Raw genomic sequence first — 18,033 nt, 5'->3', positions numbered from 1 at the left:
GAACACTGGGGACGGACTGGAGGCAACGCGGAGAACAACGGAGCACGGTGATGCTCCTGGTTCACGAAGCAGAGGAAGAAGACGACCGGGGCTGCATCGAACTACGCCTTGGAGCTCCTCGGGATGTTGAGTAAGAAGAGGGTGCTATGGATACTCCTTCCCGTGGCACCAGAGTGTCGGAGGCGAGGTGAGGAGGTCATCCCGAGCACGAGCAGAAGCTTGGGCGCACGGCAACGCGACAACGGTGGAGCGTGTAGCACCCTTAGCTGGCGGCGGCAAGGCGAGGGAAGGAACGAAATGGAGCGAGGGGTGAACCTAGGGCATCGGGGACGACTTCTAAAGGGGGCCGCGGGCGAGCACCAACCGTCAAATCAGCCGGACTGCCGACGTGGTTGAACTAGATGTGCTTCCGTACAAAGCAGGGGGAAAACGCGCGCGTGGAGGGGCTGGCTGGGCCGCACGAGGGTTTGCTGGGCTGCCGCTGCGCTCTGGGCTCCTGCTGCACGCTGCACGCTGGGCTGCTGCTGTGCTGGGCCACGAAGGGAGGAGAGGCGGAGGAACACTGGCTCTCTCTCCCAGCAGGAGCAAAAAGGTTTTTCTTACTAAATAGACATTTTGGAAGAAAAGATATCAAGAGAAAAGAAGTAGTCTTTGGGTGAAATAAAAATATCAATGACTCACAGTAACAAACTCTCATTTGTAAACCACCGTGGGCATTTTTAGCAAACAAGAAATTACATGGCAATAAATTAAGCCTAGCACCATTTGGGGTTTTTGAAACATGGCGGAGGGGTGCACAAGGCCGAAATCAGTTTATAAAACCCAATAACAATATTTGCAATCATTGCAACATTTTTTGAAGATGGAGATGGCAATGTAGAAAATCACCATCTTGCTTATTTGAATAAGAGAGGTATTTATAGAATTTGGAATAAGTGGTTCACATGAGAAATCACCACATGGATTAAGCACCTCATCATGCCAACATACTACATTCCAACCATCACAAGAAATAAGGAGAAAAACAAAATAATGCATGACATGATGGTATGATTCTATGATACAATTGAAGTGATGAAGCAAATTGTATTAACTCAGCCCACGTGAGGTATAACATGGAAGGTTCACACATGGAAGTACTACAAGTATTGCACTTGGGCCATTACAGGCGCCCCGCCCCGGCACTATCCACCGTCTACCATGGGCTCCCCCAACCCTCTCCTTCCTCCCGACGGGCCCTGCATTGCTTGGCATCTTCCTGCACTGGACTTCCCCTGACCAGACCCACGTTTTACTGCCTATATATCACTAGGTGCGAACTCCGCCGCCTCCTGCACCCCCTGTGGCTCCCGGGCATGGATCCGGGCGCGCTGAACCTCGACACCTTGCATGGCTACCGGCATGGATCCGCCCCCGTCGCCCCTAGGCGCCACATGCAGCTGTTGGCTTGGATCCACCGTGTCGCCCCTAGGCACCAGACGCAACTGTCGGCGTGGGTATGCACCCGCCGCCCCTAGGCGCAACACGCGGCCGCTAGAGTGGATCCGCCCCCAGCTCGGATCCGACCTCTACCACCCCTGGAGTGCACATCCCCCATCCGCTTTCTCCATCCTCACCGCACCGCCATGCACAATGGGGGCATGGATGGTGCTCGAGGCAGATCCCCGCAGGTGATCCTCCCGTCTCTTCATGGTCGGGGCACTCGAGTGCAACGAGCAAGTGGTGCCGAGCTTCTACTTTGCTCCCTCTCTTGCTAGGACTCCATGGCAATGAAGGTCAAGAGTGATGCGGGCCCCATGCAGTTCAGAAGAGGTTTCCCCCATGTGCAGCTCACAACGCATGGGGTTGAAGTGTGGTGTCCCGAAGGAATCCAATTGCCTATTCTAATTTTGTTTTGGGGGATGAGGTGCAATTTGTTTTATATTTGATATACTCTGCGCTTTGTTTGTCTGTCCATGCATGGTTCACATCTTCAACAAGTCAGCTCTTATCGTTCACTTGTTAGCAAGTGAGTGGAGTGGCTCGAAAAATGATGGAGTTCTCACTTGTTTTGCAAGTAATGTTTTTCTAATCTATTGTAAGTGGATGATTGTTTTGTAGAAAAAATGATGGAGTTCACTATTATTTGTAAGTGAGTGCACTTGTTTTATTTTTGAGTTCGGAGAAGCTGCAAGAGAAAGGGAAGAAATCCATATGTTTAGTGTCCTATATATAAAAACAAATGAAGTTTTGTTATATAAAACAAGCGGACCTTGATATAGAAGTGTTGTGGTTCACTGTAAAACAAAATGTTGGAAAATTATTGGTCTTCACTATTCTCGTCTTGTGTAGTTTGCTTCACTATTCTATGCGTGTAAAAATAGCAACCATGAAAAAATAAAACAAAAACTCACGTGGTTCACTTTCGGTAGTGTCGTGGTTCATTTTCGATATCGCCGTGGTTCACTTACGCTCGAAGTGAAGTGCACTCCACATCCTCCTCTTGAAAAATTCACGTCGGGCAAAAGAAACCATGCAGTTTGCTTGCTCGTCTGATGCAGCGTGGTTTTCCATCAGAATCGGTGTGCTTTTCACTCCGATGTGGATCACGCGACGATTTTGGTGTCACAAAAAACAGTGTCCACATTTCGTTAAATTCAAAATTGCTCTTAAACCGTTTGAAATTAGAGAGAGTGTTCTACATGAACATGTTGCGCCTCGTCGATATATTTCCAATGCCGTGTCATTTGAATCATTTCGATGAGCGGTTTGGAAAATTTCATGCAAATACGCTAGCTGTCACTCGTAGGTAGCCGCACCATTTTCAAAATTCATTTAAAACCATGAGTAACCTCAACAAATGACCAACATATGAAAGTAGCGCCTATTCCATTGATTTTCAACACCGTACTACATGAAAAATTGCGGCTCCACGATATGTTTCGAACGCCGTGTCGTTCGCTTTATTCCGATGAGTGGTTAAGAAAAAATCGCGAAAATACTCTCGGTGACACTTGTCACGCGACCGCCGTTGTTGAAACTACTCTTAAACCGCGAGGCATCCCGAAATATGATCAACATGACCAAGCTATGCATTATCCATAGCTATCCAACGGTATATTATATACCTTAGTCCAAAAAACGGTCTAGAAATTGGAGCGAAAACAATGCATAAAAAATCATGCAGTTTTTTTGCTGAGATTGTAGTGGTCGTTCGATAGGGACGCACTGCACTCATGTTTACCGTGCAGTTGGAAAGTGATCTAAAAAATAGTTACTATGCACCCATTTTCAGAATAGACGATATATATATATATATATATATATATATATATATATATATATATATATATATATATATATTGAGTTTTCAAAGTCCTCAAAAACATTCACCTATTTCTAATTCTTCGAATTGATTTTCTTCCAAGTGAATGTGATCAGACCCTTTCCCCCTTTATGCTTAACTCAACCAACTGTATTCACAAATTCTTCATGTGCGTTCTATTTGAAACCCGTTCAAAGTCTTCACCCGGTCCTTGTTAGCTGAAGAATTTGTGAACAATATCTTAAAATATCTATTGTCCAAATTTTCGGCCCTTGCTGCTCAAACCTCTCCTATTTTCCACGACTGGTAACCCATGATCCCCATGATCTGCACCTGTGTGAACGTGGGTGACACATGTCATGTAGGTAGGACGGGTCAGGGGCAGTATGGTCCAAAATCTTTGGACCGTACATTGTTTACTTCAACTATAAATGCCCCATTCACCCCTCCTCTACCTCAGTTAGTCGGCCTCTAATCCCACTCGAGCTCAGAGATCAGCGCCGTTGTTGTTCTTTATCACTACCGGAGAGGCTGAGCTTAGTTGCGTCAACATCCTCGACATCACACTCATGTCGGCCGCGGAAATCTTCACTTCAGTGTCATCATAGTTGATATCTGCCGCCAAGTTAGGGAGCGGTAGATCTAAACCAACGAGCTTCTCCCCTTCTCATTCTATGTTCATCGAGTTCTTCAACCAGGGTAAATAAAAGCTAATTTAATTGCCATGTTTGATCTTTATAACTTTATAATTTCTTTGAAAGGTGTTTATTACTTCCGAGTCATCTAGTAAACACCTGAATCAACCTCTTTTCCCTTGATCTATTTCACCAAGTCATGAATTTTTCAAAGATTCCTCAATTGTGTAAATTTTTAAATCTGCACAACTCTCGAACCTACACCAAGAACACTTAGCAAAATTCTTCAAGAAATTCCATGGTCAAATTTGTCAACTTGATATTCCTTTTGAAAACATCATAAGAACGCATATGTCCTCTTTAAATTCTCCGCACCTATACTCTGTTCACATGTACAAAATGTTGTTGATGAACCTCTCGGTTCTCATCAGTTGAACTCATTTGCAGCGTTCCATGAAGAAAATTTGCACACTTACTCAGAATTATCAAAAGCACAATTTTCTCTGTTCAAGGAAATGGCTGAAGGGAAAAGACCTCAGAAAGGAGGAAAGAAGGGTGAGACTAACACTGCATTTGATATCCCTGAGGATATCTATGATGAGTACTACACCACGGATGATGAAATCTATGGCAAAGAGACCAAGGAGAAGTGCAAAACATGCATCCAAAAGATAGAGAGGAGATGGATAAAGGAATGGAAGGAGTACCGATATGTTACTCCTAAGTATATGAAGAGATTCGATGTCAATCCTCCCCGTCCAAGACCTCCACTGGTTGAAGGACAAGTTGCTGATCCCACAAGCATCGTCAGTGGTGAAGAATTTCCCAAAGAGTGGGCAAAGAATCATGCTAAGCTGAAGAAGATTGTCATAGAGGCAATGAGGAACTTCAACCTTGAGACTGCTGCTAGAGTTGCTGCTGCCACCTCCTCTTCTACTAAAGCATCTGCTACTAAAACAGCTCCAAAGAGAGTTGTGGTGAAGAAATCTTCTATGAAGACAAAATCTTCAAGCTCAAACTCCTCACAACAAATTCCTCAACCACCTCCAACTATGGCTGCAAATTCCTCAGCAACAACCACAAAGTCCTCAATGCTCGTACACCTTGCGACATGTCAATGAACTGAGGGAGTCACAATTCCCTTAGGAACTTCTGCCTCTGGCTCTGGACTCACCTCTTCAAGTGCAACCATGAAGAAAAAGATGACTACTGGATGAGGCAAAAGACCTAGTCCTCACAAGGTGGTCTTCAATGTTCCCTCACGATCGAAAGATGATGAAGCTAATGATGATGAACTTGCAAAGATCATCAAAAGAAAACAAGAAAGAGCTGCTCAGGCCAAAGGTACAAACATTCCTTTGATTCTGGACCGTGGGGTTGTTCTAGACTTCAGTGATGTGTGGTATCAAAACCGTCATATGCCAATTGATGATTTGCATCTTCCACCTGGGCCAAGCCATGTCTTGACGACTTTTATTGCCGAAGAAAAATGGAAAGTTGAAAAGACCAAGAGAGCCAGAAAGGAGCACACCGAGAAGGAACGATTTCTAAAGAATAACCTTCTCTCCTTGTCTCCTGAAAAATTCATCATTGAGCAGACTGAGATCAAAAATCTCAGTGATGAATACAATCATTATTATGCGGACTAGAAAGGTGCCAAGGTTAGGTTCATTAACCTTGCGACAAAGTCCATCACACAGCACAATGCCACGGTTGCAGCTCCATTGCAACCAGAAGTTACTCACGCTAGCTCCATCGTTCAGCTTGAAGAAATTAACCAGCATGCTCAAGAAATTCAAGACGTTGAAGAAATTGTCAGGGGTGCTGGGGAAACGGGAGCGCATGAAGAAACTGACAGGGCAACCTCCACTGTTGCTCCCGAAGCACATATCAGGCCAGTAAAACAAATTGATGTGCCTGAAGAAATTGCTCCTATCAGGACAACTTCATCAGTTGTACGTGAAGAATCTGGATCAATTTCACCCTTGGCTCCAACCACAAAATCTTGAAAGGTGAAGAAATTGACACTTCCTTGTGCATCACAAGCACTGTCACACCTTGTTTTCACTTCACTTTTACTGTAATCCAAAAATCTGAGTTTACTAAAACTTTTCAAAAACCAATGTTGTGAATGCCATGGTTGTCATTGTATTCTTGATTGTGTGATATGAAAACCATATTTTTCCTACCTAAATATATTGTCAAAATACTTTTTTCTTATTTCTGACTATTTCAAAACCCTGGTTTGGGTTGCACTACAAGTCCTAGATAGCAAGAGAGTGCTCTTACCCAAAGTTTGTGATCTGGTTCTAAAACTATTTTAGCTTAACAAAACCATAAAATAGTTATTTATAAATTATTTTCCTATCTTATTGGTATGTCCATTTCTGAGGCCAGAAATGATATTCCTATATGGAAAAACACTTTTCTACCTCAGAAAAATCTGAGAAAATTTGGAGATACTCATAGGACATATATTTTTCATACATCATATTTTCAACCCGTATTTGTATTCAAAATATTCGAGTAAATCCTTGAAAACCTATTCAGTCGGTTTTGATCTTTTGGAATATTTCCAAAGGAAACATTTCCAATAAATCCCAGAAAAATCCAGCAACCTTCCCAATCTATATTTAGTGGCCACACCAAGTTTCACCTCATTTCAAGGTGGTTTGGTTCACTAAATAATTGCAAAAACCTTTCTGTCCGGAACAAAGTTGAAACATCTCTACATTACAAAGTTTATCCAAATGGGATGAAACTCGTGGGGTGTTCAACAACCCAAATGAGGAGCCTCTATGTAAAATGGGATTTTGTAGGAAGTGATTTACCCACATTCCCTTTGGAAGGGACATATCTACCATTTGGGGGGTTATTTCTAGTTTGAAGTGCCAAACTCATCCAATGAGGCTCAAATTTGGTGGGCCATCTTATTTTTGTACCCAAGCTAATCATGTTAGCTCTCACCTCCAGTGGTGAGGTGTTGCTACTCCAAACACCTGTCGAACACCTACTGCCACTATAGCAAAACAGCTCCTACTCCACTCCACACTTAAGCTCTTCGCTCGAAACCTTTTAACCAAGTGGACAACACCACTCCCCAACTTTAGGAGGCTGGCCCCTCTTTGAATCCAAGAAGAAGACCCCAAAATCCCCATTCTAACTTCTGGTCTAGCACTGGCATCTCTTCTTTCCTCTCCTCCAATGGGCAGCAGTGAGCCCCTCGACTCCCAAACGGCAAGGCATCTCCAAGCCAAGCCTAGGACAGCCCAGACAAGGCCAAAGCGCCCCACAGTGTGCCAACATGTCGTGGCATGCCAAAACTGCGCTCCGGGCACGCTGCTGGGCACACTCGAAGCTAAGGTGGCCAGCCCAGCCGGTTCAAGCCTCCCCATGTTGCCATTTCGAGTCCTCGACCACCTCTCTGCATCAAGGCAGCTCCAGGGCCCCTCCACCCTCGCTCTATTGACTGGAGCAACACATGCCCACGCGCGCCAGATCCACCAGAAGACCGTGGCCACGCATGCACGCTCCTCGTCGCTCTCTCTCCCTCTCAGTGGGTCACGCAGGTCCTAAACCACGTCCACACCCCGTGGTTTCGACCGCGAAGGCTCACCGCTCCTCCTACAAGCTAGGGTGAAACCACCGGCGCCACCGGCTCGGTACACCATCGGGAGCCTATAAATAGGGCCTCCCACTTGCTCCAGCACCTCCATCCCACCTCTCCACAGGCTGAATTCCATCCCTAGACTCTCCATTTGAGCACAACGAGCTCCTATGCTCGAGATCAACCAAGGCCCCGCCGCTCCGGAGCTCCTGTCGATGTTTACTCATGACATAAGCCTTGGGTAGGCTAAAGATATGAGGTGGAGACCGAATGGACACCGACGGACTCTAGGAACGGGGTTGGTACAAGTGAGGGACGCATGATGTACCCAGGTTTGGGGGTCTCCGTGGAGATAACACCCCTAGTCCTGCAGGAATCTATAATGCACCAGAGTGGTTACAATGAGCTCCTTGAGTTGTTCGATGAAGGAGGAAGAAGGAGGTGTTAGCTCACGACTACCTCTCCTGTATGGGTGTGTGTGTGTGTGTGAAGTTGGCCGACCCTCTCTTGTATTGTCGCTGGAGGGGCCCGCTGGCTGCAAGGTCCCGTCTGGCTATGGGACCCGCCTTCCAGCCAATGAAGCTCTCGCGTAAGGCCGACGCAGGACACGTGTAGTACGTCCAACGTCGTCTTGAGAGATTCGTCATGGGTTACCAGTACGGCCATCTCCACTTTTCCCACACCGAGTGTGGTAATGGTGAGGGTGTTTGACGGGGTGACATTGTGCGGGGATGATGGATTGGAGCCAGAGTAGGTCAGCGGCATGGCCGCTGACACTGTACCTGCCATGCGCTCCAATCCTGTACCTGTGCTGACGCGTATTCAGCTTTAATCGTAGGGTCTCGTCATGACCTACGATCTGATGTGACTTGAGCTCCCTCGCCGGCTAGCGGCCTCGCTAGCCGGCCTAGGAACGACTGTCTTGCCTCTAGCCGGTAGATGCCTCTCAGACGGCCAGAAAGAGGTAGCCGTCTCACTCCTAGCCGGCAGGTGATTCCTTGGCGGCCAAGAGTAGTTGACCGTCTCGCACCTAGCCGGTAGGAGCTTCCTAGAGGCCAGGGGGATTTGGCCGCATGGAGAAAGTTGTTCTTTTCCTTCAATATAGAAGGCAAAGGATTAGGCTCGATGAGCCTACCCCAGGGTTATCCCCCCGTCAGCAGTCCCCGAAGCAGGGGAGGCCCGCCGCCTTAGAGTGGGAGGCCTTGCCGGCTTGAGTTTTTTGTTGATGATCTTCTTAGGCCACCTGCGGCAGGAGGCGCTAGATCGTGAGCCGGCTGGCTTCCAAGGGACGCCTCGGCTTCGCCACAAGTCATGCTGTTGCGCCATGTGCCAGGCCCCGACCTAACGTAATGATGAATTGAACAGGTGAAGGGACTGGGCCTGAGCCCTCGGTCCCGCCACGACGCCCCCTTGGCCCCCGTACGAACGGATCCTCTGCGGATTACTCCGCGTCAGTTGGGTTTCAAGGGTCGTAAATGCGCTCGTAATAATCGGAGGAGGTGGGCATTATGCGCACGAGATCCCCACCCCACGATCTATTGTGGGGGTTAAATAGGGTCCAGGGGCATCGAGGACGCCATTCGCCCCCTTCTCACCCCGCACCAGCGCCCCTTCTCTCCCTGAGCCAGAGAGAGAAGAAGCACTGCCTCGTCTTCGCCATTGCTCCAGTCGTCGCTGCCGGCCGCCTCCAGAAGCATCCTAGCCTCCGCCGCCACCTACCATGTCCAGCAGTTCCCCTAAGAAGGGAAAGCACCGTGGCGCTTGGGTGGGCAGCGACATCTGCGATGGCAACATTGAGGCGCTTCGCGACCGCCGCATGCTGCCTCCCGCAACCCTTGTGGCGGCGCGGCTGCCCGGAGCCGAAGCCACCCCGACTCCGGAGAAGGGCGAGGTAATTGTGTTTGAAGAACACTTCTACCGTGGCTTCAGGCTCCCGGCGAGCGACTTCTTCGCCAACTTCCTCACCTTCTTTGGCTTGCAGCCGCATCATCTAACGCCCAACGCCATCCTCCAGTTAGCCTCCTTTGTTGTTCTATGCGAAGGATTCTTGGGGATCGAACCCCGCCTCGACCTCTGGCAGAAGATGTTCTTCTTCAAACAACAGTCCGTGAAATGGACAAGGCCGAGGCAGCGAAGCTCAAGGGCCACAAGCCGATGACCCCATGCGGCGCGGCGCTGGTGCATCATTGGACAACGTCCGGCTTCCCCTAGATGCCGCTGCAAGACTCCATCAAGATGTGGCAGAGGGGGTTCTTCTATGTGAAGAACATCGACCCCTCCCACGACTGCATTGACTTGCCTTGCTTCGCCATCGCTCCTCCGATGGAGAAGAAGAACTGGAAGGCGACACTTCTGAAGTTGATTGCTGAGGTGGCGCAGATATGCGCCCACCTCGACAACATGAAGATTCGCGACCTTCGGGGCAGCGACCTGCTCACCACCATGGTGTCACGCCGGTTCCTGCCTCTGCAGCGACAGCCGCATCTGATTTGTCAAATGGGCGGTCAACGCGATCATTGCCGGCTCTCCACCAAGAATTTCCGACCCGGCGCGGTGGCCCGAAATGTGAACATGATCTCCTCCGCCAACATGGATGATGGCGGAGACTGGGAATGGGGAATGGTCCCTTCCGACCGAGACCATCCGGCTCTGATGGTAAGTACCTCCCCAAATCCCTTTTACTTGTTTTGAATGTACTGTTCTCTTTTTGAGCGGAATGCCGGCTCCATCATCGGATGTTCGAACGCCTAGAAGTGCTTCAGCCGCCAGCTCGCGACGTGGATGTGTCGGACCCCTCGGAGATAGAGGATGAGGGGGTGATAGAGCCACGGGCCGCCACCTGCGAAGACTTGGAGGATGCGTTGGAGTCGGAGGTCCTTGAGACGCCTGGTGAGCACCTAAAGCCTTCCATTACTGGATGGACAGACAATGACGAGACACTGCCTTCTCTGCATGGTGCAGCATTCAGGGAGGATCTGGAGGACCTGGAGGAAGTCACCAGCCCTCCCCTGACGCGAGGTCGACGAAATGCTGGCGAGATGGCAACGCATGGTGAGGCGGCCCGGCAAAAGGGCAAGGGGGTCGCCACTGCCAAGCCGGCTCCCAAGCGCGCCGCAACGGGACCTCGAGCCGGAGGCCGAGCCGGCGGTGCTAAGAAGCAACGAGCCGCCACCGACAGTAAGCGAGTGTCCGTTGTGGCTGGGTAAGAGATCTTCCTTGCCCTCGTCTGATTCCTTGCGCGAGGATAATGTCCTCACTGGTTTGAACTTGGTAGGGATACGGAAGGGGTGGAGTTGGAAACTGCCTCCGCCGCTGAGCGCGCCGCCTGGGCAGCTGCTGACGCTGCCAAGAAGGTGCTGGACGATGAGTGCGCCCTCCGCTGGGAGACAACATCTCGAAAGGCGGCCGAAGGCCAACCTCAACCCAGCTGAGCCGAGAAGGTCCCCAAGGAGAAGCGGTCGAAGGCAAAGTAGGACACCACCAAGCGGGTGCGTGTGGAGCAGCCAGCTAGCGATGCGGCTCCAGACCGCACACAGGGGGCCGAGCCAGCCACCTCCGCCAAGCCGGCCGCCTCCACACCTGTGGATCTTGACGTGGTCCCCGACGCGCCCGAAGCTGATGTTGACGGTGCCCCGGAGATAACCACGGAGGCGCCAAAGGCGACGATGGAGGCACCCGAGACGGCAAATCGACCCCCGGCTGCATAGACGACGCCGGCCAGAGCCTCGAGGGAGCCAGCCGCGAACACATAACGCAGAGACGGGACCATTTTCGTGGTCAATCGCGGACTGGCCACTTCGGGGGCCGGCCCCATTGTCTGGAGCCATCCCATGAGGACCTGGTGCACGGCCAATGCCGAGCACGCAGCACTACCCCTAGGCACCGAGCTTAGCGGCATCCTGGTGCTGGTGGCAATGTTCTCTCACAGCCGCGAGAATGTGTCGCACGCGGCCGTGATGGCCAAATGCGACCTGGATCGCCTTGAAGACCAAACCAGGGTTCGTCTTCGAACCTTTGCTTTTTCTTTGCTTCGATTTGGTTTATTCTTTCTTGCACTTACGTCAGTGGGGGCGCTCCAGCACACCTAGTGGGTGTAGCCCCCGAGAATCGGGCCGGCCAAGCATTGGCTGGACTAAATCTCATTGTGTTATGCTCGTAGTTGCCTTTTTAGTGGGGGCGCGCTAGCGCACCGGCTGGGTGTAGCCCCGAGAATTGGGCCGGCTGAGAATTAGCCGGGCCGAATCTTACTATTTGCTTTGTTTGTATTTGTTCGTAGGATCTTCATGATGCCCAAGCGCAGGAGTATAACACATTGCTCTCCCAGATCCAGGTGGCCGAAGGCCAAGCCGGCGATCTTCACAACTGACTGGACACTACCGTCTCGGAGCGAAACGCCCTACGCGAGGCGGACAAGCAGCTCCACCTGTAGCTGGGTCTTCTCCAGAAGGAGAAGAAGGACTGCGAGGAGGCCCAGCATGCAGAGCTAGACCAGCTATGCGCCACCCTTTAAGAGAAGGACACCTCCCACACTATCGACACGGAGCGCCTGAAGATGGTCCATCTCGAAGATATGGAGCGTAAGGACGCTGCCCTGAGGGAGAAGGAGGCCGCCCTGACCCAAGTGCATGTGTAGATGGCGAAGGAGATGAAGGCGGCCCAGGCCCTCCGGGGCGAGCTCACCCGCATGTCTCAAGAGAGCATGACACGGGAGCGCGAAGCCCTAGAGGAGGCCCGCGAGACCGACATCCATTTCAACCGTAAGTTTCGTTCATCTTGATTGGACCTTTTCTTTTTGGTTGTTGGTATCTTCCCTCATTCCTATCCTTACCACCCCCACTCCCCACGGTTCTTCCCTGGGACATGGGAAGCAGCGGAAACGGCTGTGGAGACCAGCCGCGAAGAGTGTCGCGCCGCTGGTGAAGAGGTGGACTCCAACGCCGGCTGGTCCGTGGAGGAGATCGCCACCTGCGTCTAGGCCCACCTGCACGTACTTGCCCGCTCCCTGGAGCGGCTCCAGTCCGCTGGATTGGAGATGGTGAGGGCACTGTGGCCCGATGCGATGGAGCCGGCATCTATGAGCCGGCTGTCTCGCTTTCTTGAGGCCGGCAGCTCCCGCCTCGACGTCTGGCGCGCCTCAGCCGCACGCGCTGGTGCATACCTGGCGCACCACCTGGCCAAGTCCTGGTATCAAAACCTGGACTTGGGCAAGCTTGTAGCATAGCATGCCGGTTCGAAAAAGGAGCTGGTGGCTCTGGAGGACCAGCTGCAAGTGAGGGCCAGCGGCATCGCTTCCTTCGCCGCCTGGGACGAGTTCGACCTGGAGCGTGATGCAGACGGTAACATGGTCCCTGAGGACCTATTCCATGTGCAGACTTATGATGCCAAAGGCAGTTCTGCCGAGGCGGCCTTCGAGGAGGAAGCCGCCGACTCCAACAGCGTGGCCTACGCGGACTCGACCGCAAAGGACGGTGCCGAAGGCGCTCGAGGAGGAGACGGCGCATCCACCTTAGGCGTAGCCGGTGATGGTATAGCCACCACTTCAGGAGCTGCTGCTATGGCCACAGACGAAGCCACCACCCCTTAGCTTGTCCTTTTTCTTTTTGTCTGCACTTTGTTGTTAGTCCAACAGTTCCAACCACTGGGGGTGTCTTATTTTAATGAACTTTGGCCGTGGGCTTCTGAATGCTTTAGAATGTGATGTATGCTATCTTATTTTGCGTTAAATTCGTAAGCACTGTGCTTGCCGACTCGCATTTTTATCCTTTGATTCCTATTTGACTCCTTTTCATCCAACTCCTTTGTTCTCTCTAACATCTGCCTCGCCAGCCCGACAGCCGGGAGCCGGTCTGTGACTGGGACGAGGCTTCTTCCATTGAAAACATTGGACTTAGACTTTTCGAAGCCATCAAGACTCTTAGACTTAAAAGCGAGCCAGCAGAGGCCGGCTAGTAAATAAGATCGAAAGCGATCAAACCGACCCGAGCTAGCAGCCTTGTTTGTAGTTGAGATTTTCATGCAGCCTGCCTTTCCTGCCACCATCTCGTTAGCCGGACAGCCAGGAGCCGGACTGTAGCTTGTGCGAGACGGCAAGGATTCAATCCAGCTTACACTATACGCTCAGCTACAACTAAGGAAATCGTTCGGGTCGGCTAGCGAACCCCCGAGCCCATAGAGCCGGACCAGGGAACTCACAAACGAGTGAAAAACTCTTGCCATGAATCTAAAAGTGGTGTGTTTCATGCACCCGCTTGAAACACCCATTGCATTCATTGAAAATCCTGAAAAGGGCGGAAGATACATACATACATGCTTTTTTGCTTTCTTTCTCTTGCACTCTAGCAATAGAACTAGCGAAGCAATGCCGCGTTCCATGGATGCTCCGTTTCCTGGCCGGAGTCGTCTCTCTTGTGCTTCCTTGGCTTCTGGGCGTCTATCAGATAGTATGCATCGTTATGCAACACCCGGCTGATGATGAAAGGTCCCTCCCATGGGGAAGAGAGCTCGTGGTGGCCGGCTGTTTGCTGGATTCTTCTGAGCACCAAGTCTCCCTCTTTGAAAGAGAGTTGCTTGATCTTCTTGCTGTGATAGTATCTCAGCTTTTGTTGATATATAGCCGTTCGGCTCAAGGCCAGATCCCGTGCCTCTTCGAGAAGATCGACGCCGTCTTCTCTTGCCTCCTTCGCTTCTGTCTCTGTGTACTGGGTGACCCGAGGAGAGTCAAACTCAACATCCGTGGGGATGATTGCCTCGGACCCGTATACCAGAAAGAATGGTGTGAAGCCGGTTGATCGGTTCGGCATGGTGCAGAGGCTCCACATCACGTCCGACAACTCTTCAATCCAACAGCGGGCTGACCTAACAAGTGGCGCCACCAGCCTTGGCTTGATGCCGGCTAAGATCAAGCCATTGGCCCTTTCCACCTGGCCGTTGGATTGTGGGTGCGCCACCGATGCCAAGTCGAGCCGGATGCCTTCATTGGAGCAGTAGAGTGCCAAAGCACCCTTGGCGAAATTGGTGCCGTTGTCGGTGATTATTGTGTGGTGGACATCGTAGCGGACATCGATGTCCTTGATGAACCTAACGGCCGTGGGGCCGTCAAGTTTCTTGATGGGCCTAGCCTCAATCCACTTGGTAAATTTGTCAACAACCACCAAGAGATTCGTGATGCCGCCTCGAGCGGTCTTGAATGGCCCCACCATATCCAAACCCCAGACGACAAACGCCCAAGACAGGGGGATGGTTTTGAGGGCTGAAGCCGGCATGTGGCTCTGCATACTGAAGCGTTGGCAACCTTCACACTTCTGGACCATGTCCACATCCTCCTCGAGGGCCGTGGGCCAGTAGAATGCATGGCAGAACACCTTGGCCACTAGGGTTCTAGAGGCGGCATGATGCCCACACTCACCCTGATGTATGTCTCTGAGGATCTCCTGCCCCTTTTCTGACTCGATGCAGCGCTGGAACACGCCAGTCACGCTCCGCCGAACCAATTCGCGATTGATGATGGCGTATGTTGCTGATCTACGCTGGATCTGCCTTGCCTCCGCCTCATATTGGGGAAGCTCACCGCGAAGAAGGAATACCAAGATGGGTTGAGCCCACGACGGAGCCGACACAGGAGCTGGCTTTGCCTCGACTTGAATATCAGGAGCTTCTGCAGCCCCCGCTCTTATTGATGTAGTCGCAAGCTTGAGACCTTCTGTCTTTGATGTCGTTGTGGCACCCGACACGCCGTCTACCTCGATGACGGTGACCCACTGGGTGTCGAGCCGACAAGATTCGAGGCTTGGCGTGACCGTTTTTGTTGTTGTAGTCGGTGAAGCAGTTGTAGCTGGCGCAACGGTTGGAGTCGGTAGAGCCAGTGTAGCCGGCACAGTAGCTGTAGCCGGTGGAACTGTCGTAGCTGACGTTGTTGGCACTGAAGGATCTGCTGGCACAAAGATCGAGGCCGACTCCGAAGACGACTTGATGGATGGCTTGTGCAATTGCTCGAGGGAGACGCTGGCTGGGATTGCCTGCCTTGTGGAGCTGATTTTGGCTAAGGTGTCAGCTGCCTCATTGTCCGCCCTGGGGACATGATGGAAGTCGCAGACCTCAAAAGGACCATTGAGCTGCTGGATGAGGAAGCGGTACCTCGCCAGGTTGGTGTCCCTGGCGTCCCATTCACCAGATACTTGTTGCACCACAAGGTTCGAGTCGCCAAAGAAGAGGATCCGCCGGATGCCAATCTCTCTGGCAAGCCGAAGGCCGTGAGCGAGTGCCTCATACTCGACGACGTTGTTGGAGGCAGCGAAGTGTATCTGGAGAGCATACTTGAGTTGGTCTCCTTTCGGAGACGTCAAGACGATGCCAGCTCCCAGACCAGTTCGCATCTTTGAGCCATCGAAATGCATTCGCCAATGAGTGGAGTCTGGAGGCAGCGGCGTAAATTGGGTTTCAGCCCAATCAACGAGGAAGTCGGCCACCACCTAGGACTTGATGGCAGTGCACGGCTCGTAGCGGATGTCGTGGTCAGCCATGGAGATGGATCACTTGGCAATCCGGCCCGTGGCATCACGGTTGCGCATGATTTCTAAAAGCGGAGCAGTGCTCACCATAGTGATGGCATGCTCTTGGAAGTATGGCTTCAATTGTTTTGCGGCAAGGTAAACACCATAACACATCTTTTGATAGTGGGGGTAGTTTTGCTTGGAGGCGGACAAGACCTCGCTGAGGTAATAGATAGGGCATTGCATTAACGTTACCTTGTTCTCCTCCTTGCGCTCCACTACCAGAACCACACTGACCACGTGAGTGGTTGCCGCGATTTAGATGAGGATTGGTTCTCTTTTAGCCGGCACCGCCAAGATTGACAGGCTCGAGATGACGCACTTGAGGTCGCGGAAGGCTTCATCCGCCTGGTCGTTCCACTCGAACTTGGTCGTCTTCTTCATCAGTTGATAGAGTGGAAGGGACTTCTCGCCCAGCCAGCTGACGAACCGGCTAAGGGACGCCAGGCAGCCCTCGAACTTCTGGACGTCGAGGATTCGAGCCGGCTTCACCATCCGCTCGATGGTTCCGATATTCTTAGGGTTTGCTTCAATGCCACGAGCGGACACGAAGAAACCCAAGAGCTTGCTGCCTAGAACCCCAAAGACGCATTTCTCCGAGTTGAGCTGGATCTTGTATTCGCGCAGATTGGCGAATGTCTCTCGCAAGTCTTCATGGAGAGTGAAGTGGTGCTTGGTCTTGACGATGATGTCATCCACATAGACGTGGATGTTCTTGCCGATTTGTGGCAGGAGGCATTGCTGCATGCAGTGCTAAAACGTGGCACCAGCGTTCTTCAGACCGTACATCATGGTGGTGTAGCAATAGGCCTCGGAGGGCGTGATGAAGGAGGTCTTCAGTCGATCAGCCGGATCCAGCTTGATTTGATGGTGAAGCAATTCGCAGCCAGCTGTGGAGTCGATCACTTGATCTATCCTGGGCAAGGCGAAAAGGTCTTTCGGGCATGCCTTATTCAGGCTCGTGTAGTCGATACACATTCGCCATGTGTTGTTCTTCTTCAACACTAGGACTGGGTTGGCCAACCAATCCGGGTGGAAAACCTCCATTATGAAGCCAGCTGCGAGCACCCGGGCGATTTCTTCTCCAATGGTGCACCGCTTCCCCTCGGCGAAGCGGCGCAAGGGTTGTTTCACCAGCTTAGCATCCGGCCGCACATGAAGCTTGTGCTCGGCGTACTTCCTTGGAGCCCCTGGCATGTCTTTTGGAGACCATGCAAAGATGTCCCGATTCTCACGGAAGAAGTCGACGAGTTCGCCTTCCTATTTGGTGCTGAGATTGTTGGAAATATGCCCTAGAGGCAATAATAAATTAGTTATTATTATATTTCTTAGTTCATGATAATCGTTTATTATCCATGCTATAATTGTATTGATTGGAAACACAATACTTGTGTGGATACATAGACAAATCACTGTCCCTAGTAAGCCTCTAGTTGACTAGCTCGTTGATCAAAGATTGTCAAGGTTTCCTGGCCATAGGCAAGTGTTGTCACTTGATAACGGGATCACATCATTAGGAGAATCATGTGATGGACTAGACCCAAACTAATAGACGTAGCATGTTGATCGTGTCATTTTGTTGCTACTGTTTTCTGCATGTCAAGTATTTATTCCTATGACCATGAGATCATATAACTCACTGACACCGGAGGAATACTTTGTGTGTATCAAACGTCGCAACGTAACTGGGTGACTATAAAGATGCTCTACAGGTATCTCCGAAGGTGTTAGTTGAGTTAGTATGGGTCGACACTGGGATTTGCCACTCCGTGTGACGGAGAGGTATCTCGGGGCCCACTCGGTAATACAACATCACACACAAGCCTTGCAAGCAATGTAACTTAGTGTAAGTTGCGGGATCTTGTATTACGGAACGAGTAAAGAGACTTCCCGGTAAACGAGATTGAAATAGGTATGCGGATACTGACGATCGAGTCT

This window comes from Hordeum vulgare, chromosome 4H (assembly GCF_904849725.1).
Source record: "Hordeum vulgare subsp. vulgare chromosome 4H, MorexV3_pseudomolecules_assembly, whole genome shotgun sequence".
In the NCBI taxonomy this organism is placed as follows: domain Eukaryota; kingdom Viridiplantae; phylum Streptophyta; class Magnoliopsida; order Poales; family Poaceae; genus Hordeum; species Hordeum vulgare.
This window is presented reverse-complemented; position numbering follows the sequence as displayed.